The sequence below is a fragment of the Marmota marmota genome, unplaced genomic scaffold (assembly GCF_001458135.2).
Source record: "Marmota marmota marmota unplaced genomic scaffold, marMar, whole genome shotgun sequence".
NCBI classification, from domain to species: Eukaryota; Metazoa; Chordata; class Mammalia; order Rodentia; family Sciuridae; genus Marmota; species Marmota marmota.
In genome coordinates this window covers 10,233,966-10,261,288 of record NW_026000019.1, presented here as the reverse complement: position 1 = coordinate 10,261,288, position 27,323 = coordinate 10,233,966, and the positions used below count along the sequence as shown (strand labels likewise).

The 27,323-nt window shown below is 41.4% G+C and overlaps 1 long non-coding RNA gene across 1 annotated transcript in view; it reads left to right on the top strand.

Annotated features, from left to right (window-relative positions):
* Positions 1-10,478: 10,478 nt before the first annotated feature.
* Positions 10,479-27,323, top strand: part of LOC125618642 — a 29,660-nt gene continuing 12,815 nt past the window's right edge. Inside the window, exons 1-5 of the long non-coding RNA XR_007349959.1 lie at positions 10,479-10,941; positions 12,075-12,131; positions 13,221-13,310; positions 13,443-13,537; positions 23,955-24,069. This is a non-coding gene — a long non-coding RNA (uncharacterized LOC125618642). The remainder of the gene's footprint in view (positions 10,942-12,074; positions 12,132-13,220; positions 13,311-13,442; positions 13,538-23,954; positions 24,070-27,323) is intronic.

Below are 27,323 nucleotides of genomic sequence, written 5' to 3'. Positions count from 1 at the left end.
GAAGGGAAATTGCATGGAAATGGAAAGAGACCCTCAGGGTTATACAAAATTGCATACAAGAGGAGGTGAGGGGAAAGGGAAAAATAATACAAGGGGGACAAATGAATGTCAGTAGAGGGGGCAGAGAGAGAGGAGGGGAGGGGAGGGGAGGGGAGGGGGGATAGTAGAGGATAGGAAAGACAGCAGAACACAACAGACACTAGTATGGCAATATGTAAATCAATGGATGTGTAACTGATGTGATTCTGCAATCTGTATATGGGGTAAAAATGGGAGCTCATAACCCACTTGAATCAAAGTGTGAAATATGATATATCAAGAACTATGTAATGTTTTGAACAACCAACAATAAAAATTAAAAAACAAAACAAAACAAAAAAACAAAAAGCATTTTGTTAAAGTTTACATCATTTATTTATTAATTTATCTTAAGGCATTACTAGTATTTTAATTAGGCAGCCATAAAAATATTTCTATAGGTTGAATGGCTTAAAGAACAGAAGTTTATTTTCTCACAGTTCTGGAAGTTCGAGGTCAAGGTGCCAGCTGACTGAGTTCACAGCTCTTTGCGCTCTGTGCATGTTCAACTCCTGGCTGTGCTCCCACACGGCCTTTTCTCTGTGTGGCATGTCCTGGAGTTTCTCCCTCTTCTTATAAGGACACCAGCCTTATTCACTCAGGGCCCCACCTTTATGACCTTATTTAACCCTAATTACCTCCCTACAGGCCCCGTCTCCAAATTCAGTCACATTTGGATGTTAGGGCATCAACTTATGAATTTGGGACCAAGGGACATACTGTGGTCCATAACAACTGGACCCCCTCTGTGTGCTTAGATACTATAGTAAGTGCTGGGAATACAAGGATTAATGAGACATGACCCCTGCCCTAAAGGAACACATAGCCAACTATACAGCTCTCCTTACCTAGACTCTAGAAGCATGTTATCAATGTGAATGCAGGGACACTTGTCACGCTGTGAAGGAGGCATATGTAGTTTGTGCAGTTTACTTAAGAATGAAGACAATTCAACAACTTGGATAAATACTTTTTAAACAATGATTGTATGTGTATTATTTGTCTGAAAGGACTCAATGTTGGGACAGATACCAAGAAAAATTGCACAGTGCACCTCATGGAGGTGATTGACTAGAAAGGGAGAAAACCTGTGTATGAAATGATTTGGGAGCATTATAAGACAGTATAAGGTATAATCCCTAAATTATAGTTCTGCTGCACTCTATTCACTAAGTGTGCTCAACTCTTTATTGTGATTCTCATGATGTTACTTACTAGTTATCATTAACATATTCTCAGATGATGGAGAAATTAGGGCACTGAGTGATGAAGTTTTAGTAGCAAGTGAACAGGGTAAGCGATGAGGAGAGCCAGGTCTCCTGACACTTTGCCCACCATCTTTTCATAGTACATGTTGTCTCTTCCTAGTATGCATGGTGCAGAGAAATATATTAACATGTGCCCAAGAGCCTTTAGGAGGAAAGAAAAATTAGTCCTGGGGCCTGGGATTGTGGCTCAGTGGCAGAGCGCTTGCCTCGCAAGTATGAGGCACTGGTCAGAACTTGTTAGAAAAGGTTTCATACAGGCTGATCTTGAAGCCAATCTTGATATGCTAGTGGGCAAAGCAGTTTAGCTCTTATCTCGCTTCTCTTCTCCTATCCTCAGGTAGATATGCAGCGATGAGGGCGTGGACAGATTAGATATCTGTTGTAGGGTCACAAATTATCCCCAAATTCAGCTGCTTAAACATTTATTCCCTGCTGTTTCTGCAGTTGAGAGATTTGGGAGCATCTTAGCCAGGTACTAAGATGCTTATGAGGCTAGGATGAGGACATTGGCTGGGACTGTCATTGTCTTCAAGCTTGAATGGGACTGGAAGATCCACTTCCAAGGAAGCTCACTCCTGTGGCAGGAGGCCTTGGTTCCTCACCATGTGGGCCCTTGTATAGGGTCCCCACAGTGTGACAGCCAACTTCACTCTGAATGATGAGAGAGAAAGAGAGAGAGTGTGTGTGTGTTTGACATCAATCTGAATGTTTTATGTCAGTATACATGTCATGTTTAATTGTCTCCTAAATTAATTAGGTCTCATGATGAAAAAAAAAATTGCTCTCACCAGTCTCAAAACACATCGATTTATCTCTTGCTACATGGTACAGGGTAAAGAGGGCTTACGTGAGCTACTACGTATTAGGCAGGACTTAGGGTAAATTATTAATCCTCTGAGCCCCAATACATACATGTACAGGACAGTATTGTATATTATTTATAGTCATCAAGGCTCTGAGATTGATATACATGTTTATATTTTTTCATTTTTCATTTTTTGTTGTACATAGGAGATAATTAATGTACACAATTTGCAAAGCAAAGATGCATAATGTGTCCTAATTTGTGATTTTTGTTAGACTTTAGTGACAGAAATAGCTGTCAACCTTTCCTTGCATTTATGTATGAACATGTGACATGGAGACAATAGAACATGAGTGTGGTGGTTTTCTTCTCTGGTAAGGATTTTACATTTATTTATTTATGTGAGACACCAGGGATTGAATCCAGAGGCACTTTGTCACTGAGGTACATCCCTGGTTCTTTATATTTTTTTTATTTTAAGGCAGGGTCTCACTAAGTTGGTTAGGATCTCGTTAAATTGCTGAGGCTGGCTCTGAACTGGCGATTCTCTTGCCTCAGCCTCCCCAGTGCCTGCAATTACAGGCATGAGCCACTGTGCCTGGCAGAGAGGTAGGATTTTAGAAGAGAACATGTCTTCTCCATTCTATCTTTTCCCTTTTGTTAGCTGGATGTAGAAGACAAAAAAGTCCTTCGAGATAGTGGAACCACAAGAGATATGGATCCTGGGGTTCCTAATTCACCCCTGGGAAGACAGCTGCCCATCACCCAGGAACACCTGCCTTGGACTACTTCATAAGGAAGAAATAAACATTTCATATTAAGTTCATTTATTATAGCAGGTAGTGTTAATCACCCTGGTAAATTTATAAATTGGGATTTTGATGTGGGGTTAATGTAATAAAAAACTAAATATATTGCACTGGCTTAGCAGTTGGATGGTGGATGGCAGACATCCTGATATCAAAGGCTGGGAAGATGGAGACCTGTGGAAAGAGGACAAAGCATTTGGTAAAATCTGTTGCTGATGATAATTTGCAAGGCAAGGCCAAGTACCGGACAAGCCTCTATCTCCAGGGAAGAGGTTGGTTATTATGGACTGTATTTGAAGGTATAGTGAGACCTGTGCACTCAGGCAAGGATCTGTTTGAGTGAGTGTGGAGATTAAAGAGACTAGATAAAATTCAGAGAGCTGATGCTTCAAAGGATTGGAAAAGTAAACTACTTTTTTTTTTAAATCTCAATCTGCAGACTGTATGACTGCAAAAGCCTTTGAATAGCTTAGGTTCATTTAAACATTTCAATCTACTGGAAATTATTCCAGCTACTAGAGAAGGACTGATCTCTGCCCTCAAGGACTTTATGATTTAAGAGGAGATAATACATGTGTACAAATAACTGTATAGGAAGATGATTCACAATCAAGACACATATTACTATGAACAGCACAGGAATTACCATGTTCTGAGAGAACCCAGAATACAGGTTCTTGAGAGGACTGGGGAACTTGGACTTGGTTGCTCATCTATCCCTCAAACCTACAAATGGAATGAATGGACTTCAGTCGTCTCTCACTCTCATCTTCATCTTGTTGAAGCACCAAGGTTCAAATCTGATCTGTGGTTCAGATTTGATACATTGGGCGTTGAGATGATGCCTCAGGTCAGCCCATGCCTTCCTTATCTGTGTTCTTCCCTGACTTCACAAGTCATCCACACTGAGATTTGTATAGGTTCCACCCTTAAGAAGCTATGTTAGTCAGTTTTCTGTTACTGTGACAAAATACCTGAGATAAACAACTTAAAGAAGGGAAGATTTCATTTGGCTCATAATTTCAGAGATTTCAATTGATGGCTGCTTGGCTCTGTCATTTCTGGGGTCTGTGTTGAGACAGAACATCATGGTGGAGATTGCATGGTGGAACTAACCTGTTTACCTCATGGTGATTCAGAAGTAGATAAAGAAATAAGAGGCTTAGGACAAGATAAATCCTTTCAGGACATGCACCCAGTGTGCTACTCCTTTCTATTTCCCGAAGTTTCCACTACCTCTCAATAGTGGGGATCAGGACTTCAACACTTGAACCTTTGAGGGACACTCCAGATCCAAATTATAACACAGTCACATTTCCATGAAGAGAGAAGACAGGGCCTGGGGAGTGGTAGCTCAGTGATAGAACACTTACTTAGCATGCAGGAAGCCCAGAGTTCAATCCCCAGGACCGAGAGAGAGAGAGAGAGAGAGAGAGAGAGAGAGAGCCCCGTTATCCCCATCCTCCTTCAATTTCCACCCAATCCTGAATTGCCCCACTCCTGAAAGCTCCATTTGCTTGCTGAGACGGCCTGTTCCCATTGTCTCTTGCTTTTTAAAGTCATTCTCTGGGAAAGAACGAGAACTCGCAGCTCTTTATGGTTTCCTGGCATGCGCCTAGTACTTCTTAGCTTGCTTTATTGCCTCTTTAGCTGTGCAGAGCGTTTATCTAAATATAGAACAGTAGGACACTGTGGATAGGACTGGAGTAAGATAACATTTTCTTTCTGATCAATTCTGTTTCATCTTCCCTTGAACAGGAGATACTGTTCTTTTCTCAGAGTGGCAAGAGTGGGCAGCAAAAAGAAACGATATTGAACTTGCAGAGCTGTCCAAAAGTGGAAGTTAATCGTTGCAAAGCCTTCTAAGGTCACAAGGCCCAGGCACTTGGTGCTCTAGACACTGGCTCAGCTGTGACCTTAGGCAAGCCACACAATGATGGTCAGCAGCTCATAGTGCCCTTTGGAGGCAGGGCAATGTGGAAGCGGCACAGTGTTCTGCAGACCTGAATTAGATCCTCTGCTTTGCCTCTCTCGTATGGGTGACCTTGGGTAAAGTACTTGTCTTCATCTATGCAAAGGGGGGATACTAACGAAACCTATCTCATAGGGCTCTTATGGGGATCAGTGAGATGAACATATCTAAATTATTCCTCACATTCTCAAGAAATAGGTGAATATTTTGTGGCAATTTGTGATCTCATTTTTAATTTTATTTCTGGAAGGAGTGATCTGTGTATGAACAAGAAGCAGCTCTCACTTACTCTATGGATCAGGTTCAAGTCCTTCAGGGGCATCACTCATCCAGGTGAGAGGGATGGTCTGCTGGAGGTAGTGGTTAGAACGGGGGTTCTAGCCAGCGTCCAGGGTTCAAATCCCTGTGTGTGACCTTGAGCAATTGCTCAACTTCTCTGAGCCACAGTCCTTTATCTGCAACTCCAAATTGAAACTTTCTGCAGCCTTCACCTATATAGTGATATATATATATATATATATATATATATATATATATATATATATACACATATACATACATACATACATACATACACATACATACATACATACATACATACACATACATACATACATATACATACACACTATTTTTTTAGTAAAGAAAATTTATGTTTGAATTTATGGGATTGCCCAAGACCTTGAAGGTAGTTCTGTAATATATATATTATATGCACTCAGTTGCCTTCACTAAACCCAGATGCTGAACTCCAAGACTCATCTGGTTTCTAGAGATTTGAACCCAGGCCTTGGGATACACCCCCACAGGGCTGCTGAGCTCCATCGACTATATGTGATCCTCTGAGAATCTCATTAGTTATTATTATCACTTTTGCAACTGTATTTTATAGCAGCTAATATTACCCCCTTTTTACATATGAGGAAAATAAGGCCCAGAGAAATAAAGTAGTTACTTAGCTCAAAAAAATCCAAATGGGGCATTGCTGACCTCAAATCCCGTACAGCCTTGGAAACAGGTGAGTTCCCAGGGACCCTGTGCCCTAGAAGAGTCAACTCCAGGAAAGATTCCACCCAGAGGGGTTAGAGTCACGGTGAGCTGGGGCTGTGCATTCCTGATGTCCCCACAGGTTGACCAGCTCTGGGTGGGCTCCCCCCTCTCAGAGGCCTGGCGGAGGAGGGAAGGGTGGTGCTGGTGAGGCTGCCCACAGGGAGCTGCCCACCAGGCACGGCTGATGAGAAAGCCTGGCTGGTCCCCATCCAGCTGCCCTGCTCCGTCCCCTTTTCTAACTGTCACCGTGTGTTAGTTTGAATACTCTAGAAGATGACCTAGAGAAAAGGATCTGGATGCAAGTAGCTGATTTGTAAAGTACAGGAAACACTATTCAGCAGTGAGAGAGTGACAGAGGGGAAGGGAGACAGCCGATCACGGTGTGTCATTATGCCAGCTTCAGTTGTGAGTGACTGAGACGGGGGAAACTTGGAGTCATGGAGCACCACGTGCTTGGGAACATCCTGTGCAAGGGACGAGGGAGCAGAGGATTGATGCCCTACCTCTGCAGAGAGGCTGGTTGATGGCTGCTCCTAGAGGAGCAGGTGACCAGAAGCACAGGGTCTTTCACATTTTGGAAGGTCCAGTCTAAGGGCGAAGAGTGAAGCACTGACAGGGCCGGGACACACCCTTGGGCCCAGCTCTGGGTCCAAGCAGGAACAGCCTTATCTGTGAAAAGCCCGGGATTGGTGCCGTCTCACTCACTGTGGGTTTGTTGATAAACCCACCTGCCGTCAGGAAGTTCCCACCACTTTGCCCTTTGTGGCACCTAAAACTTGTGCCACAAGTCACCAGTCTCCTGAGACCACTAATGAAATATCAATATATTACCCAGGAGAAGCAACCAGTGAACCTTTCCTTTCCTAGCTGAGAGATCTGCCTTGGGGGAATAGGACTTGGACCCAAGATATTCTGATGGAAGCAGATCAGGACAATTCTGGATAGTGGGATGGGGGACAAGGAAAGAAGGGTCACCTTGATGAAGACCCTGGGTATGCTGTCACTGTTAGATTGGAGGTGGCCTCTGAGGACAGAGACATCAAACAGAGACCCAAAAGTGTCTCCCAGAGAAGGAAGGGAACCAAGGGGATATTTTCCTCTTTGGCAGTTTTCTCTCTCTGGAAAAGAAGCCGTCCTTCCCTGTGGCTGAGATGGCTAGCTCCTGGACGACAGGCCCACATCTTCTTGCCTTCTTCTCCCGGAACCCAGCGCCCTGGGACACACCCGTCACACGATTTTGTGACACGTTTAACCGAACTGAACAGCCGAGGGCTCGGTGCCCCACTCTAGTTTCCACCTGCCAGTTCCCTTCTGACCTCGCTGGGAGCAGCCCCACATTTATTTAAAAGAATCCTCCATCTCTCCACTTCTCTTCTATGGAAAGAAGCCACACCCACAGCTTACCTATTGGTAGTGAGACTTTCAGCAAGATACTCGACTCTGTTTATCCACAGATCAAATAGAGAGGATGCCCTTGACTCAGCCAGCTGGTCATGAAGCCTCGATGAGGATATCACGAGCTGAATGTATCCCCTTATGCTGTTGCTCTGTCCTGCCATGTGACTGTATTTGGAGTTAGGATCAAGAGGGAGAAGGGGAAGCCTTCACTCAACAGGACTGGTATCCTTGGAAGAAAGCAGACATGACACTCGTCCCCCCTGCCCCCATGGTGTGCATGGAAGAAAGGCCATGTGAGGACACAGCAAGAAATCAGGTCTCTGTCAGCCAGGAAGAGGCCTCACCAGAAACTGAGTTTACCTACACCTTGATCTGGGACTTCTAGTGTCCAAAACTGTAAGAAAACACACTCTGATTGTTTAAGCCACCATTCTGTGGTATTTTGTTATGGCAGCCCCGGCAGACTAATACCCAGGTGACTTGTGGAAAAGGCTTTGGTACATCTCCTGGCACAAGGTAAGAGATTCATTAAGGATAGCAGTTTGTATTCCTTCTTAAAAAACACTTATCTTTCTAGGACAGAATTCTGGAAACTCCAAGGCCAAATAGCTGCAAATCCACTTGAAGCCTCTGATGAGAAATTGAGGGCATCAGAGAGAAAGCAAACCACAGCCACTAAACTTTTTCTATCCTGTTTCTGTGTTTAAGTCATGATGATTTGTGTCAAATAATATGACTGCACCCTTCCTCGGAGGGACTTAATGCGCTTGTGCCAACTGCTTATCCATTGGTCAAATGTCTGCATCCAAGGATGAGTTAATGGGCTGTCTTAGAGGGCCAGGTGCCTGAGGCTAGGACTGTGCACAGAGAGCCACTAATAAAATAAAATAATTGGATTCGTTCCACCCTGTCTAGTTTAGACTGTACAGTCAGGAAGCAGGCCAGGCTGAGTGGCTTTAGGAATTGCAGGGTTGAATTTACACTACAAGGCAGATTTTACTTCAATCCGTGTCAGCCTTGATCAACGGTTGATCTGTCACTTTTAGAGGTCCAGCTACTCCTGACTCGTGGGCACATCAGGGAGAGGCTGTGCACAAGACACTCTGAGGTTCTGGTTTCACAGTGTCTACATTCCTCAGGACACCCCATAAGCAAGGTCTCCAAGTGGATTTCTGGGCTACAGATCTCCTGAGACAGGATGAGGGAGGAAGTAGCTGAAGCTTCTCAAGTAATCGTGATTCTCTTTGCCTTCATGTTCAATCCTAATGAATGCTTTAAAGATGGCACTAAAATCCATTTGAGAGACTAGAACCATCTGGGATCATTGGTCAGAGCTTTAAATGGTGCAAAAAGAGGGAAAAATGGGCTGACTTCTGCTACGTAGGGAGGGGTTACATTGGCTTCATTGAAACCAGTTGAAGGTGTTCTTTTGCTTTATTCGCCCCAAGTTTTTCTTTAAATTAAGGCTGTCCAGTGGTTTCCAGAGACTCCATAGGTTCTGTTGAAATTTCTTTTGTCCTTTCCTCTTACTGAATCTCCGTGACCCTGACTTCACAGGGTCGGATGTTGCAGCCCAGAGGAGCACTTGCCATTAGTACCTCCATCACAGATGGATGGCCCAACGCTGACTCAGTGAACCTGCTTCTTTTTGTACCTCCCTGACACTAAGTGTTTGCTCATAGACTCAACATTGTTTCGATGTGTTCATTAAATTCAAACACCCACTCAACATCCACCTTCCAAGGCCCTGGGAGTGCTGCAGCAAATGAGATGCAGATCCTGCCTTCAAAGAGCTCCAGTTTAGTGGGAGGGCAGAGGGATAGTAACTAACATATGGCCACCAAGGAGGGCGAGGCATGGAGAAAGGCTTTGAAGAGAACAGCAGTGGCCTTGGAGGTTACCTCCCAGGAGGGAAGAAAGAGAGAGGAGCGTTTGTGGGAGGAACAATTTAATTGGGAATAAAGAAGCAGCCAGCAGGTTGTTCTGACAGAATCAGTCTTTTTGATGCATGGCTGAAGGCAGCTGGTGATGCTGGTGTCGATGAAACAATTATTTGGCACACAACGAATAAGGAAAATACGGGAGGGACAAAGCAAAGACAGGAAGTGAGGGAGAAAGGGAGGGAAGGAGGTAGGAGGGAGTTACTCATCTGGCTTGAGAAAATATCATCAGCCAATCCATCCATAACCCCATCCCATAATCTCAGCTCCTTCTCCAACGAGGAGTTGAGAGACTGGTCAACCAGAGCTTCGTTCTGGTGTCCATAAGATCTGGCTAATGACACCATATCCCTTATTTCCCTTATTTCTTGGAAAATTGGGGAATGGAGTCAACTTGTAGGAAACCCATGAGAAATTTATTGACTTAGGAAAAACAATGACAATAAAGATGGTTTTTGTTACGGGGGTGAAATTAAGATGAATAAAATTAAATATGTTATTATCTTAATTGAACATTATAGTTATTAGCGCCTACCTTTGAATTTGTTGGCTGGTGGCCAAAATCTGTGACCAATAGGTTGGAAGGTTATTTCAATGGCATCATTAAAAAAAAGCTTCCAGAGACATGTCCCAGCCTATATCTACACAAATGTAGGGTAAGGAAAGAGAGACGAGGGGCAAGAGAAGGATATACTAGCTACTAAGTTTAAACTCAAACTTAAGGATTTGTTTTTACGTGAATTGGAGACAGTGGTAAGTCCTGTCTGGTGGCCATCTGGGGAGAAAGAAGGGGCACTGCTAAGAGCCAAGTATATGATGCATGGCATTTTTGGTCGAAAGGTGACGCCAGCTAGCCATTGAGATGATATGATTATGTTAAGATTTGCATTCATATGGATATTGGACTCCTGCTGTTCACCTAGGCCGGCTACGGGACTCCTGGAGAGTTCCCATTGGTTGGGGAAGTACAGTAGGAGGGAGTTCCGGGGGAGGAGCTCTCTCTGCGGTCCGGGAGGAGGCCGCGTGGGTGAAAAAAATCTTCCCGGGCGGTACCGGACATTGGCGGCAGTTTCAAAAAATAAACTTTGTTCCTGCTTGAGTGGCTCGTGATTTTGTGCCCAGCCAGACTGCGGCAGGGCACCAGGGAGGAAGTCTTCCTGAGAGGACCCACACCCTTCCAGGTCTGCATCCCCCTCATTGTTTTCTTTTTCTGCCAGTAAATCACTGGTATTAATTAATAGGATTTGGTTTTGATTTTTTCCACACAACTGTTTGTACATATCTGGAGGCTCAACTGTTAATGCAAAAGAAATTTCCTCAAACATTTTCAGACCAGAGACCAGATGACAGAAATCATGACTTATTCATCTTTGCATTCTGAGTACCCAGAGCAGATTCTCCATGTGTTCATCATATAAATTAATGAGTTTCCTTGCTCCACCTCCTTTTACCACCAGAAAACCTATTTCTTTAACAAATATTTATTAATTATCTCTATTTGTCAGGTGCTGAGTCAGGCAGTAAGAGTGAGCAAGAGAGACACGACCCTGTTTTTGCAGAGTTTGCTGCCCAGGAAGAAAGACAATAATTAAAGCAGGCGTTATGATCTCATCACAGTATGGTAAGTGAGAAGCTAAGGGGTCCAGCATCAGGGGACCACATCTGTTGGGGGAGTGGATCAAGGGATGCTTCCAGATGTGAACGAGTCCAATGAAGTTAGCTGGAGTTCTGAGTTCTAAGGGAGCTTACAATCCTTTTAGAGAACAAGAGTGTCATGCATGTAAAAGTAAGAAACTGCTTCAGAAGACACTCTGTGTTCGGTGTTAGACTATGGATCATAAAGGGTAGAAAGCGGTGAAATCAGTGAGGACCTATGTAGGCTTGGAAGTTTTCCAAGAGAAAGTGACACTTTGTCGGCCCTCAGAGATGGGTAGAGCAATGGAATAGAATGAGAGGATAGTCTGTTGGCTTACCACCCTGAACTTGCCTGATCTCATCTGGTCTCCAAAGCTAAGCAGGGCCAGGTTGGATTAGTAGTATTTGAATGCAAGACCAAAAGAAGAAAAGGTAGAAATAAGAGTCACACACAGTTGGGAAACTGAGCGCTAGATGGATGGTGTCAGGAGACAGGCAGGCTAGATTTACAAGATCTGGGAAGTCAAGCAGAAATGAAAATGTAAACAGAATCCTTTTCTCATGACTATTCTCAATAATGTGCTAAAATCTATACATGTTAACTCTTAGTCTGGGTTAAGTTTGGAGGAGGAAATGTTTAGCAACAGGTCTATTGAAAGGAAAGTGAGAAAGCGAGAGACCGGTGAGCTAGAAATGAAGGATGGAGACCAGACAAGATCAAAGCTGACAAATAAAGGCCATCCCTCTGTAGAGTGGAGAGAGGCCCCGAGATGTTCAGGGGTTCAGCTTTTGTGGGGCAGGGGCTTGGCGGTGTAGCTGTGTTGCTATGGGATAGGCTTGGGAGTGCATGCATCAGAGCTAGGCGGGTGGGAATAGCATGGGATTGGCTTAGGTGATGGTGCCATGGGGCTTTCCAGAGCAAAGGGGTCGTGTCCTTCTGGGATTGACTTAGGGTTATGGTACCATGGGGTAGGTCACTAATGGGGGTGGGGGAAATTCAGGTAAGAGGAAGTACAGGAAAGTGAAACTTATCTCATAAGATGGTGGTTAACATTTAAGATGGCTGCTCAAATGTTGTCAATACCCTATATCTATAATAAATTTTCTCTCCATATTAAGGGAGAATCCATGAGAAAGAACACAAACCAGTCTTCATGTGACCATGCAGACTTCCAGGTAAACGCACTAATGATATTTGTTAGCCCGGGGTTCTTATCTATGGAATTCTCTTAGAAAGAAGTACCTGGTTGGCCTAGCTTGCTCATTTATAACAAATCTAGAATCTATTGGTATACTGAGATGGGTTCTATGATTAAGTTCTCTATCTGAGCATGATATGAAGATATTTCATGATGGCTCTTTTCCGTGAGGTAATGTGACCACATACGTGGCTTGAAGACCTGTGTTCATCTGGGCAAGAGGATATCTTGGTGAGGCTTGATAGGACTTTGGGAGCTATATTACTCCTGCTTCACCCCAGCCTTGAGATTGCTCATTTTGTTGAAATTATTAGTGAAGTTTGAAACTGGATTAAGATCCCTATTCTTGTCTATTATCTTTCACATAATCCTTTTATTATCTTATGTACAGAATATAGGATCTCTTGGATGCTCCAGTGGTGCAATCGGTTAGCATTCGGTACTTATACAGAACATAGGATCTCACATCAACCCTGTAAGTTAGGTCCCCAGAAAAAATGATTTGTCTAATATCACAGAGTAAGGAAGTAGCAGGTTACGAATTCAAACCCAGATCTGAATTCACATTCTTTCCCTGATTTACATGACTGACTCCCTTTTAACAACTTGAATTAACAGAACAGGTCATTGGGGCCTCAGGAAAGTCCTAGAAAACCATCAGGGTCCTCATCAGGTCTTTGAGATTCACTTCCCCAAAGTAAAATTTTAACCAGAAAACTCTGATGTACAATCTGATTCAGTTGAGACCCAAGAAGTAGTGTTTGTGTCACATTTTCCATGGAAATTCATTTTCACCAGAGGCAAAACACAGCTCCATTGGGACTCCACAAATCATGGAGTGTTTGTGTGCTATCTGGGGAATAATATCACATTCTTTGAAGGCTGAGAGAATATCCTCTGCCCTTGATCAAAATCAGATGATATAACTGGAGTTGCAAATTCCATGTTTAACCTTAATGTGGAAGTTGAGCCTTATGGGAAGGCTTGGGATCAGCCACATTTCACATGGGCTTCAGATTTATGACTATATTTGTATGCATTCATTCATGACTCAAATTTTTCCTAGGAGCGTTTGCAAAGCCATTAGGATCACTTCCTGCCAGGGAACTTGAGGTTCCTTTTTTAAAAGAACCAGCATGTGTACAAGAGGAAACAGGTAGGCCATAGTACATCAGTGATATTGGTCTGTAATTTTCTTTCCTTAATGTGTCTTTATCTGGTTTGGGTATCAGGGTGATACTGGCTTCATAGAATCTCTCTCTCTCTCTCTCTCTTTTTTTTTCTGTAGAAGTGTCTAAATCTAGCTGCCTCAGGTCAAGGAACTCCCTTCGTATGGGAAAGGTGTATCCTGTGGTACCTTAGGTCCTGTTAAAAGTGTCACAGGTGAGTCATTGAATAAATCAGGTGAGAAATTTTAAAATTCTTAGAATCAAATGAAAATAGAAATATAACCTACTAGAACCTCTGGATACTACAAAGACAATTCTAAGAGGAAAGTTCATAGCTTGAGTGCTACTTAAAAATTCAGAAAAATTTCCAAATAAATAACTTAATGGTCATTTCAAGGCCTTAGAAAAACAACAAACCAATTCTAAAGCCAACAGAAAGAATCAAATAATGATGATCAGAACAAAAATTAGTAAAATAGTGAATAAAAAATACAAAGAATCAATGAAATAAAGAGTTGGTTCTTTGAAAAGATAAATATTATTGGTAAATTCTTAGCCAAACTAATCAAAAGAAAGAGAGAAGACCTGAATTAATAAAATTAGAGGTAAAAAAGATGTCCCAACAAACATTGCTGAAATCAAGATTTCATTAGGGATTGTTTTTAAAACTTATATTCCAATAAATGGGAAATCTAGAAAAAATTGACAGATTTCTAGGCACATACAACCTACCAAAATTGAACCAAGAGGATATAGAAAACCTAAGAAGACCAATATCAAGCAATGGGATTGAGGCAGAAATTAAAAAAAAAAAAAAAACTGTCCAACAAAGAAAACTCTAGGATCCATGGCTGAATTCTACCAGACTTTTAAAAAGAACTAATGCCAATGCTTCTCAAATTATTTCATGAAACAGAAAGGGAGGAAATACCTTCAAACTCATTCTATGAAGCCAGTATCACCCTGATACCCAAACCAGATAAAGACACATTAAGGAAAGAAAATTACAGACCAATATCACTGATGTACATAGATGCAAAAATCCTTAATAAAATATGAGAACACAGAATTCAGAAACACATTACAAACCTGTACACAGTGATCAAGTTGGTCTCCTTTTCAGGATTCAATAGTAACTCAACATATTCAACTCAATCACATAAAACGAGCCAACGATAAAAATCACATGATCATTTCAATAGATTCAGAAAGTGTTCAACAAAATTCAGCACCCATTCGTTATAAAAGTCCTGAAAAAAATCACCATCATAAAGTTTATATATGACAAACTCAAAGCCAATATCATACTGAACGGGGAAAACCGAAAATATTTTCTCTGAAATCAGGAACAAGACAGAGGTATCTGCTTTTACCACTCCTATTCAATATAGTACTTGAAGTTTTAGCCAGAGCAATTAGATAAAATAAGAAAATAAAAAGGATACAAATAGGGAAACCTATCTATACTTAGAAAATCCCAAAAGCTCCACCAGAAGACTTCTAGAGCTGAGAAACAAATTCAGTAACGTTATCAAGATACACAATTAACATATAAAAATCAGTAGCTTTCTATGCACCAGTTGAATTGTTTGAGAAAAAAAAAAATCGGAAGACAATTCCACTTAGCCTCAAAAACGAACAATAAAACAAAATATTTAAAAACCCAAGGGATAAATCTAACCAGAGGTAAAAGAGCTGTACAATGAAAACAGCAAAGCACTGAAAAAAAAAAAAAAAAATAGAAGACACCAGAAGATGGAGAGCCCTCCCATGTTCTTGGATAGGCAGGATCAATATTGTTAAAATGGCCATATTACCAAAAGTGATCTACAGATTTAATGCAATCTCCATCGAAATACCAACATTCTTCACAGAAGTATAAAAGCAATCCTAAAATTCATGTGGAAGAATAAGAGATCCTGAGAAGCCAAAGCAATTCTGAGCTAAAAGAGCAATCAATGCTGGAGGTATCACGTTACCACATTTCAATCACACCACAAATCCATAGTAACAAAAACTGCATGGTACTGGCCTAAAAACAGACACATAGGCCAGTGATACAGAATAGAAGACACAGAGACAAACCCACACAGATACAGTCATCTGGTTCTTGACAAAGGTGCCAAAAACATACATTGGAGAAAAGACAGCCTTTCTAACAAATGTTGCTGGGAAATGTGGATGTACTTATGTAGAAGAGTGAAACTAGATCCCTGTCTGTCCCTCTACATAAAAGTCAATCCAAATTGGATCGCAGACCTAGGAGTTAGACTAGAACTGCAACTGTTAGAAGAAAACACGGGGCAGCCCTGCATCGTGCAGGTGTAGGCAATGACTTCCTCCGAAGGATCCCTAAAACTCAGGAACAGTACCAAAAATTAACGAGTAGGATGGCATCAAATTTTAAAGTTTCTACACAGTAAAGGAAACAATAGCGTGCAGGAAGAGCCCACAGAATGGGCGAAAATCTTTACCATACACTCTTCTGACAGAAGGTTAATATGCAGAATATATAATGAACTAAAAACATGCAAGAACTGCAATAAATAACAACCAATAAATGGGGAAATGAACTAAACACAAATTTCTCAAAAGAAGAAGTACGAATGACCAACAAATATATGAAAAAATCTTCAACATCTTCAGCAATCAGGGATATACTAATCAAAATTATATCAAGATCTGTCTCACTCCAGTTAGAATGGCGATTATCAATACCAAGAAATTCTGGTAAGGATGCAGGGGGGAAAATACCCTTTTACAGTGTTGGTAGAACAGCAAATTAGTAAAACCACTATGGAAATCATCACAGAGGTTCCTCAAAAGACTAGGAATGGAGCCACCATGTAACCCAGGTTTCTCACTCCTTGATATTTACCCCAAAGAACTAAATAATATAGTGATATATGCAGACATTGGTTAACAGCAATGCAATTGGCAATAACCAAGTTATGGAAGCAACTTAGGTGTCCATGCACAGATGAATAGATTAAGAAAATATACACAATGGAGTTTTACTCAGTCACAGAGAAGAATGAAATAATGTCACTTTCAGTAAAATGAATAAAACTGGAGAGCATTACATCAAGTGAAATAAGGTTGACTCAAAAAGTCAAGGGTCAAATATTTTCTCTCATATGTGGAAACTGGAGAGAAAAAAAAACAAGAAATAAAATCTCATTAAAATAGAAGGGGGTGGTGTATTAAGAATTTTAATGCAAAAATAAATAAATAAATAATAAATAAATAAAATAGAAGGGAGAACAATAAAGTAGAGAAAGGGGATCGAGAAGGAAGGAAGAGAAGAAAGCATGGGGAAATCCTGAGGAATGAAATCAACCAAATTATGCTATGTCCAGAATGAAAATGCCAGAATGGATTCCATTATTAAGTACAAATATAATGCACTATGAAATAAAGAGTGATTAATTAATAATAATAGAAGGGACTCCAGTGGAGTAGAGCAAGAGGATCAGAAGGATGGGGAGGGAAGTGAACAAGGAGGTATTGGGAGAATAAGACTGATGAAAGTATGTTATGTGCATATACAGATATGGCACAATGAATTCCACTATTATGTATAATTATAACGCAGCAATTAGAAAATACAAGAAACAATTAATGCTGGTAAGGTATGGGGGAAATAGAACTCTTATATAATGTTGATAGGAATGAAAATGAATATAACCATTATGGAAGTCAGTCAGGACATTCTTCAAAAGACTAGGAATGGTGATCCGGTTCCCTGGTATTTACCGCCCGCCTCAAATTAAAGTCAGCATATGATAGAGATGCTTGCATACCCATGTTTACAGCAGTGAAACTCACAATAGCCAAGTTATGGAGCCAGTCCAGACGTCCACTAACAGATGAGTGGATAAAGAAAACGTGGTCTATATACACAATGAAGTTTTACTCAGCCATAAAGAAGAAGAAAATTATGTCATTTGCAGGAAAATAGATGAAACTAGAGAGCATTATATTAGATGAAATAAGTTAGACTCAGGAAGTCAGGGACAAATGTTTTATCTCATATGTGGAAGCCAGAGAGAAAAAAAGTAAAAAAGACACCTCATGAAAACAGAAGGGAGAATGGTGAAGTAGAGGAAAGGATCAGGGTTGTGGAAAAAGGGAGGGAAAGGGGAGGTACTTGGGAAGTTGATCAAATTATTTTATCTGAAAGTATGAATATGTCACAAAGAATGTCACTTTTATGCATAATTAGTATGCACCAATAAATTTTTTTAAAGTGCCATAGAACATGCATAGCTGGGATGTGACAGATTGGCCCATGCCTGGACCTCTCTCTTAGGGCTGCCAGCATCTTTAATGGACAGATGGAGCTGTCTTCCCTTCCTTGTTTGTGCCTCTTTAATCACCTTTACAGGCGGCTAGCATATAACTAGCTGATAAAAGTGCTTAGTAAACATCTGAATTGTAATAGCCCTAGAAAGATGTCTAACCTGATAATTTTTCTATCTTCTGATACAAGAACACCAGAATCTTTTTTTATTTCATGATTTGGGAAAAAAAATACATTTATAGTTTCAGCCATTGAAAGAGATGTGAAGGATACAACAGATTTGTCCCAACTGCATTTCTCCATGAAGAACACCAGAATCTTTATTTCAAGAATCAAAGCAGATCCACACAGACCATAAGAATCTATACCAGTATGTCCAGGGGAACTTTAGCTTAGGTCTTTATAAGAAAAGTAAAAAGCATGGCTGAGAAAATCTATAAAGCTGGGTTGAGAAAAGACAGTAGCCTGGTGTAGATGTTGGGTTTTTCTTTTTCTGGAACCTCCTGATTCTCTTCTTAGCTTGTATTGTTAGCCTCCCTTTGGTGTTCACTGGACTATTACTGCTTTTGCTTGCTTTTGGACCTTATCATCTTCAGAGTCCTTAGTCTTTGTCCTAAGTGCTTTTATTCAGCATTCCTTTATATATGACTTTTCACAGTTTTAAGGACTTTGATTCTTTCCAAGACAAGGCAAAACACCAAAACACTGGCTATTCACTCTGTTCACCACCCACTTGCCTCCTGATGGTACGGTATCTTTCCAAACCCAGTGCTTGATGTTCTTTTTGTCCTGGTGCCATGTTCTATGCATTCTTTCACTTGCCTGCCATGAAATTAAGGGAAAAAAATCAATAAACATGGTGGTTTTTTGGAGGAAAGAGTGAACTCCAGCTGAATATGGAGTCACCACAATGTGCCACAGGGCTACTTGGTAATGTCATATTCTATTGGTAGGATCTACAAGCAGACAGAATGCAACAATAAAAGTGGTTTAAACAATGAAGGGTCTAATTTTTGATGGTGGTTAAATACAGTAATGAGATTATTAGGACTCCCTATTGACTTTCTATAATTCTTTAGCTCTTGCCTGTGGATGCAAAATGGCACCCCAGCCATCTTTAGCTGGACATTATGTCATTTCACAGCAATATCGAAAGGAAGGCAAGGAGAGGGTGCATCTTAGTGGAATTATCTCTCTTTCTCTCTTAAATAGGAGGAAAAGTTTTTGAAGAATATGCTCCCTAGGAGATTTACCCTTAAATACCATGGGCCAGAATAGGTCACAAGTCTATTCTTTACCTTCAAGAAACTGAGAACCTAACTGGCTTCTACAGTGAAAGTGGATTTTATGTGTTACGAAGGAGGAGAGTTGTTGGGGAGCTAACTACAGCCACTAAATACCCTCCTGATGTGCAGCACCCCAGAAGTGGATTATATTTAATCATTTCACATCTGCTGTCACATGGGTTGTACATGTAGTTAATATGAAGTCATAGAAGAAAAAGATCAAAAGCCTTCAGTATGAATCCATCCTGTCTCTTCTAGGGACAGATGGTTGTCTCCCCTAAGCTTTTTTCTTTTAAATATTCATGAGCTTCATCATTTTAACCATTGTTCTGAGTGCATTTCAGTGGCCTTAAGTACCTTCACATTGTTTTGCAACCATTACCATCTCCCATCTCTGGAATGATTTCATATTCCCAAACTGAAATTGAAGAATATCTCCCCTTTCCTCCCTCTCCTCAACCCCTGGAAACCACCATTCTATTCTCTGGGTCTAGGTACCTGATACAAGTAGAATCACATAACATTTGTCTTCAAACTCAATTTTAAAATGTATAGTAGCCCTTCTTGAAGTGCCCCCTCTTTCTCTCCCTCCTCCTTCTCTACTTCCCCCTCTTCCCTTCTTCCTCTCTTCCTCCTTCTCCTTCTCCCCTCATCCCAAACCTTTTCCATACCTCAAGGCTCAACATGGAGAGACCATGGGGATCTTCCCTCCTCTTTGAGTGTTTGACTTTCACTCAGCCCTTGTGGACACTGTCTCACGCTATATTAACCATAATTTTGTGAGTGAATTATCTCCCCACCTAGACTGTGGCCTCTTGCAGAGCATAGACTACGTGTGGATCTTACTTTCTTTTCTCTCCTCCACAAATTGTCCCTCAGACAATACTTGACAGATTCCCTGTTGTTTTTAGGAAAGCCACACAGACCAGCTTAATGATCAAGCAGTTCTCGCTTAAGTGTGGTTACGTTTCATGGGTTGAAACTTAACTTGATTTTATTTTTAAAAAGTCTTCCCTAAGATGGACAAAAGATGTCCAGTGTCCTCATTAAGCCTGCATGTAGACTTGAGGCTGGATATCATGCCACCTTAGCTAAGCCAAGATCATGGAAACACCAGATTCACACAACACTGTTTCCTCGAAAACCTACTTGCCTCATATTAAGATCACTTGTTTTTTAGTACTTAAGAGTCAGCAACCATTTCTCAGTCTGAAGAAGATTCCCTCATTTCTAGAAAAGTCATAGCTGGGTAGTCCAGAGCCTCTGACAAGCCTTTAGTTTTCACAGACACACCTGCTCTGTGGTGGTTTAATATCTACTGAGAACCAGAAGTTTTAACACACACACACACACACACACACACAGACTTAACAAGAGGTAGATTTGACTTAGCATCTTAATCACTGAATAAGTGACTAGTAAAAGATTTTAGCAACCAGGGTGTCATGATGATGGCATATTGTCCTTGCATGATTGACACTAGCAAAGTTAACATTAGTCATCCTAGGGAGTGGTGATTCTAGGTGTGTTCTAACCCTCTTTGTCCCCCCAACCTCTAGTGACAGGCTCAGAGCTTCAAGTTCAAGGGAGAGCAATAAGAAGGGGAATTGTCTACTTTTGGTAAATATTCCCAGGTCCCTTCTCTGAAGATGTACCTCAGAGTCACCTGGAAGAACAGGGAAGGGAGTTAATTAATCTGCTTATTTAAACATACCGTGAAAGATCAGGATAACCTATTTGAATCTCAGAAAGCACACAGACTAGTTGAATGTGTTAGTCAATGTCTGGCTTCCTGAACTGGCTTGTTAAGGGATGCCAGGGACTTCCCCTTTCTTTCCTCTGCAGAACTATAAAACAACAATCTGGGTGGCTGAATGGAAGGGCACCTTGGAGAGAACCTCTGTCTAACAATGCCACAGTTTCCTCTTTAGTTTGCTTGTTTTTTTACAAGCTGGGGAAAATTAAGAAACGTTAAGATTGCTTCCGATTGGTATCGTTTAATGAAAACGTTGTGTACTTCTTATAAAACAGTTTTGATTCAGATTCTTATGTAAAAGTTAGGAGGGGCTGGTGAGCATTTTGATATCAGAGAGTCACTTCCCCAATCAGAAGCAAGAGCACCTTAGGTCTCTGTATTCGGAAATGAAGTGAATGATCTCTCTAGAATTGTGGCCAGCCACAAAGGAAAGTTTGTGGGTGCGTCTAAAAGGTGTGTTCTCTGTGAAAATAGGGTGAAGGGAACATTGACGATAGGAAATAAAAATGTTAAGATGGAAACCAAGATTTTCTCTTTGATAAGAGTAACAGACAATGACGGTCTTTTTCCTCTGTGTTGAGTCTGGCACCAAGGCAGACTCCCTGGGGAGATGCAGATGGCTCGGACACTTTTACATCTGTACATTTATTCACTCACTTTATCCATCTCTTCATGGTTCATTCATCATTTGTCCAAAATCATTGATTAGGGACCTATTACATCTCCTGCACTGGGGATCAAATGATGGATACAGAGTTCCCTGGAGGAAATCTGGTCTGCTGGAGGGGGCTCATTAGAGTAAACACAGCGATGTACTGAGCTTAGTACAGATACCCACAGACACATAGAGAGAAAGAGCCCCTGACATCTCTGGATGGCTGGGAAGGATTCATAGAGAGTGAAATTTGAAGTGAGCGTTCATAGGTTAAACAATTGAGAAAGAAAATCTCACTGAGGGTTGGTCCTGTGCAAAAGCACTGAGGTATGACTGGGTAGGCAGAGATCAGGGAAGAGCATAAAGTGAGAGGATGGAGTGCCAGTCAGAAGCTGCCAGAAAGAGATGGGGCCGAGCACCGTGAGACCCAACTCAAGGGCCAAAAGGCACAAGTGCAACTGCCCACACAGTCCACATCCCCACACCCCACCACACACACACACACACACACCCCACTCCCACACAGTGCACCCAACACATATGCCCCACCCTGCACTGCATGCCTACCACCCTCATTTCAGCTAAATCCCTCCAGACACAGCAAAGTGGGCTCTGCTGAATCCCCCAAGCACAGCACAGGGATCTGGGACACTGAGGGACTTTGGGGAAGAGGATCCAACTTGCTCTTCAGCTCAGGGGTGGCATGCACACATCATCACTGGCCTGTAAGTTCATTGCATCAGGACCAGATCTGACTCAGGCCCCAGTTGGTCCTCTGTGCCTAACACGGTAGCTGGCATAAATAAGTGAAGAAAGCCATGTGGAAAAATAACTTGTGAAACAAACCACTGTCAGGCTCATGAAGAGGGTACTGCAAGAATCCAGGTGAGCAATTACAGTGAGATGGAGAAGAAGGGTCAGAAGGTAGACCAGCACTCTCCAATAGAACTCTCTGCAGGGATGGAAACGTTCTGTTTTTCACTCTATGTTAGGCAAGCCAGGAGCCACGAATGGCTCTTGCGTACTTGAAAAGTGGTAGAGAGGCTGAGGTCCTATATTTTTACTTTCAATTAATTTAAATTTAAATAGTCATATGTGACCATTGACTACCATATTGAACCACAGAGTTCCAGAATTTTCTGTGGTAGAATCCAAAGTACTTGTAAACAATTGGATTTTTTCAGCAATTCAATCAATAAATGTTTATTGATTATTGACTTTGTTCCTCGGGGGAAAGTGGGGCCAGTTTGTGGCAATAACGCTAGGTATTTAGGCTTTGTAAGGAGCATGATAAAGGAGCTCCCGCACGGGTGATCAGGTATGAATGGCACAGACAACATCCCTGGGCTCATAGAGCTGGCATTTTTTTGGAAGCAATAGAGTGAAAAAGAAAGAAAAAAGTTCATGAAGAAAATCAAATCAATTTTTAATGGGAGAACTTGCTGTTTCATTGTTAGAGGTTTTGAGTTCTTTATGTATTTTGGATATTAATCCCTTGTTAGATGAATAGTTGGTAAATATTTTCTCTCATTCTGTAGGTTGCCTTTCACTGTTGATAGTTTCCCTTGCTGTGAGGAAGCTTCTTTGTTCGGTATAATATCATTTGCTTATTCTGGCTTTTGTCTCCTATGTTTTTGGGGACATGTGTTAAAAAGCATCAGTCAATTAAAAAGTAGTATGGCCTACATGTAGGTCCTTGACCCATTTTGGTTGACTTTTGTACAGTGTGGGAGATACGGGTCAAGTTTCAGTCTTGTCAGTTTTATAGCACCATTTGTTGAAGAGGCTGTCCTTTCTCCAGTGTAGGTTTATGGTGCCTTTGTCAAGAATCCGTTGGCTATAGATGTGTGGCTTATTTGGGGCTCTCTATGCCATCCCATTGGCCCATGTGTGTGGTTTTACACCAGCACTGTGCTGTTTCGGTTACTATGGCTCCGTAGTAGGTCCTGAAATCAGGTATTGTGATGTCTCCTGCTTTGTTATTTTCTTTCTCATATGTAAGAGCTAAAAAAAAGTTGACCTGGATGTAGAGTAGTGCTTACTAGGCACTACTAGTGGAGGGCGGGGAGGGATAAAGAGAGGTTGGATGACACAGTTAGATAGAAAGACTATGTTGTGGTGCAACGCAGCCCAGTGGAGTGGCTACGGTTAACGATGACCTATTATACATTTTATGAGGACCTAGAAAAGAGGAGCTTGAAGGTTCCAAACATGAAGAAAAGATATGAATGACCCTGATTTGATCAGTGCATGCTGTAGGAACGTGTTGGGATGGCGGACCGTTCTGCATTAATACGTACAATTAATACGTGTTAATTACAAAAGTTTAGAAAGGAAAGGGAAAAAAAATGAGCTAAAAAAGAAAAGGAAACCATCAGCTATGACCACAAGTGGAGGACAGCGGGCAGGAGTTTACACAGGACTAGCCTAGCCAGGGAAAAGCTCTCTGAAAGGTGACAACTTGAGAATTGGATGATGAGAGAGTTAAGGGAAGTAAGAAACAAAAAAACCCAAACAAGAACAAGAATAATCATTGACGAAGAAAAGCAATGAAACTCAACATGAGAACCCTTAGAGCAAGAGAGGATCTATTCCATATTCAAGTCTAACTTGCTCTTTTCCTATCTCCAGAAATGAAACTAAATCCCAGAGAGATAAAGAGACTCACCTAAGGCCACACAGCCAACCAATAACCTCAGTGCCAAGAGACTCTTAATTCCCAACTTCCACCTCCCTGCCCTGCTGGGTAAGTGTCTCTTGAAACTCATTTTCCTTATTAGGAAAATAGATTATTGAGAAATGAAAAATGTAACTTAGACAAAGCGTAAAAAGAGTAGCTATTTTCATTATTGGATTTGTTTTAATCTTCTTATACTGTGTCCCTCAAGTAACTGTTATGATTTTAGCACTGTGAAAGTATAATATAAAAATTTAGTAATTTAATAATGCAAAAATCATGAGAGGCCAACGAGCGTTCAGCTCCTGGTTATCGGGTTGTCGTTGTCCAGTGAATCTCAGCATTGGGCTTGGAGGCAGCTGCTGGACTTTCAGAAGCTGTCAGGACGGAGGTAACCAGCCCCTGCACTGCTGGCCTTGCAAACCCCACCTCATTAAGGGTGCTGAGTGTCACAGTCCAAAGATGATTCTGAGGAGGAAAGGGAGGTTGTGGTTTTCCCAGCAGACTGAGCTGTCATCAAGCTCTTTATAGAAAGCTGCTGCAGACAGGGGCTGAAAAGAAAATGAAGGCTTCAACAGGATGTGAAAGTCGAATGATGAAAAGGTGCGCTAGGCGCTCAGGGCCCCGGGAGGAGTTCTCTGCATCCAAGCTGAGAATCAGGCCTTCCCTTGGTTACGGGTGGTTTTATATCATCCTTCCTCCCCTATCACAGCTCTGCTCTTTGAGCTTGTGTCTTTTGTGAATGTTCAAATAGGACAAATAATAGGGTAACAAGGTCATGGCTTTGCCAGAGTGACAGACATTATGGGAATATATCTACTGGCTCTCCTGGACCTTTCTCTGTCCTTTGACTTCTCCAACCACACCTTTGGGTTCAACCCATTCCATTGTCCTACATCTAAATTGGGTGTTTATGGAGCCACCTGTGAGTTATAATTAAGAGATTGATATGACTCCTACACGAGCACCAGAACTTCACTGAAAATGTGGCCATGACAACTGTGGATTGCATGTGAAAGAGGGACCTGAGAGCCATGTCTAAGGCTCATTGCCCACTGCTCATGACCTCATCATTCCAATCTCACAGGACCTTTCCCCAGACCAGACCACTGTCACCTCCTACCATTCCCGAACTGCAGAGAGACCCGTCAGGATGATGTCTCTGTGCCTTCCAGCCCTCCATGTTCTCCAACACCCTGCAGTGGACACAGTGTCCTACAGAAGCAGAAGATCCACATCCTTGGTCTGAATTTATCAGGTCTCAATTTCAGCCTTTGCCATTTGGCTCACGATAGGAGCACTGGCAAATCTGTTCATTTCTCTGAACTTCCATTTCCTCAAATATGAAGTTGGAATGATGTCTACCGTCAAAGGGATCTAAGAAGAATAATAATAAAAAACACTGCTGTAATATGAAAATGCTTTGAAAAATACTACTCAAGTGAACACATGTATTCAATAGTCTGCATATGCCACATAGTGTTTTGTGGAAAAATTAAAATTTAATGAATATTAAATTATATTCACATCACTTTATTCATCTGTCTGCCCATGCATACACATATACATTCATATATACATTCAGTGAAGTTTTATGAAACAACCAGCTTGACCAGCACTGCACGGATGGTAGGTAAGGTGTATTATTGTGAACAGTCCAGATATTACTTATATTAGTCAGAGTTCTCTAGAGAAACAGAACCAAAAGGATGTATATATTTATAGAAAGAGCTATATTTTAAGTAATTGTTTCATGCAATTTTTGTAAACGTGGGTGAGTTCCAAGGTCTGCTGGGTGAGTCAGCTGTGGAAACCCCAGGAGAGTCAGTGGTGTGGTCACTGAAGGCCAGCAGGCTCAAGACCCAGAAAGAGCCATTATTTCAGTTTGAGTCCAAAGGCAGGAGAAAAGCCACTGTGCCAGTTCAAAGGCAATCAGGCAAGAATTCTCTCTTATCTGTAGGATGGTCAGCCTTTTTGTTCTATTTATGCCTTCTGCTGCTTGGATGAGGCCTGGCATGTTAGGGAGGCATCTGCTTTCCTTAGTCTACCAATTCAAATGTTCATCTCAAAAAAAGAAAAAGAAAACAAAGAGTTCACCTTATTCAAACCACCTTCATAGAAGCATGCCAAATAATGTTGGACCAAGTATCTGGGCACCCCATAGCCCAATCAAACTAACTCATAAAACTTACCATCACATTCCTCCTGGAACTCACCATCTATGCAGGGGAAAGAGACACAGTGGAACCATAATCATGCAAATACATAGATAATTAAAGAGTGTGTGAAGTGCTATGAAGGGGAAATGCAGGTTCCCCAAGAGTGAGGATAATAGTGGAAGCCTATAAATATGACACTTAAGTTTTCACCAACTTGATGCAAGGCTTTCCCTGCAGCAGAAAATGCATAGAAGAATTAAGACCTCAAGACTATGGCAAATTCAAAGATCCAAAAGACCTTATGGAAGTCAGGTATGGTGCTGCCAGATGTGAGCAGGCAGAGGGAGAGTCCCAGACAGCTCCTGGGGTTCTGTTACGAGGGGACTTAGAAGTTTGGAGAGGGGAGGAAGCATGAAATAGAGGTTACCAGACTGAGAAAACGACCTTGCTAAAGAAATCTAGCAACAGGGTCCAGAGGTTCATTTAAAGTGAGACAGGCTATGGGAGGGGGAGTATGGAAGGATTAGACGAACTCTAGATATGGCAAAGGGTTGGGAGGGGAATGGAGGGGGCTTGGGGGTAAAAAAGATGGTGGAATGAGATGGACATCATTACCCTAAGTACATGTATGAAGACAGGAATGGTGTGAGTATACTTTATATACAACCAGAGATATGAAAAATTGTGCTGTCTATGTGCAATATGAATTGTAATGCATTCTGCTATCAAATATAACAAATTAGAATAAAAAACAAAGAAATAAAAAAGTGATACAGGCTAGAATCCATAAAGATTCCAATCTTTCAGGTTGTGACATATTCTTATAACATTTTGTTCAACATTTCAGTGTAAATACATAAATTAATTTTAGCTTTCCATTGTGACTCTCCATTTTACATTGTTTTATATGAACATCTCCACAGGTTTGCAACCCATAAACTTGTTAGTTTAAAGAATTGTATATTATTTCATCATAGTTCCCATCATGATATTTCTGGCCCTTCCATACTTTCATGTGGTTTTTAGTTCTATATACTTTCCCCGCCTTAAATATAGTGCCACTGAGACTATCGTTTGAAATAGCTTTGCTTTCTTTTCTTTCTTTCTTTCTTTTTCTTTCTTTCTTTCTTTCTTTTTTTTTTTTTTTTTTTTTTTTTTTTTTTT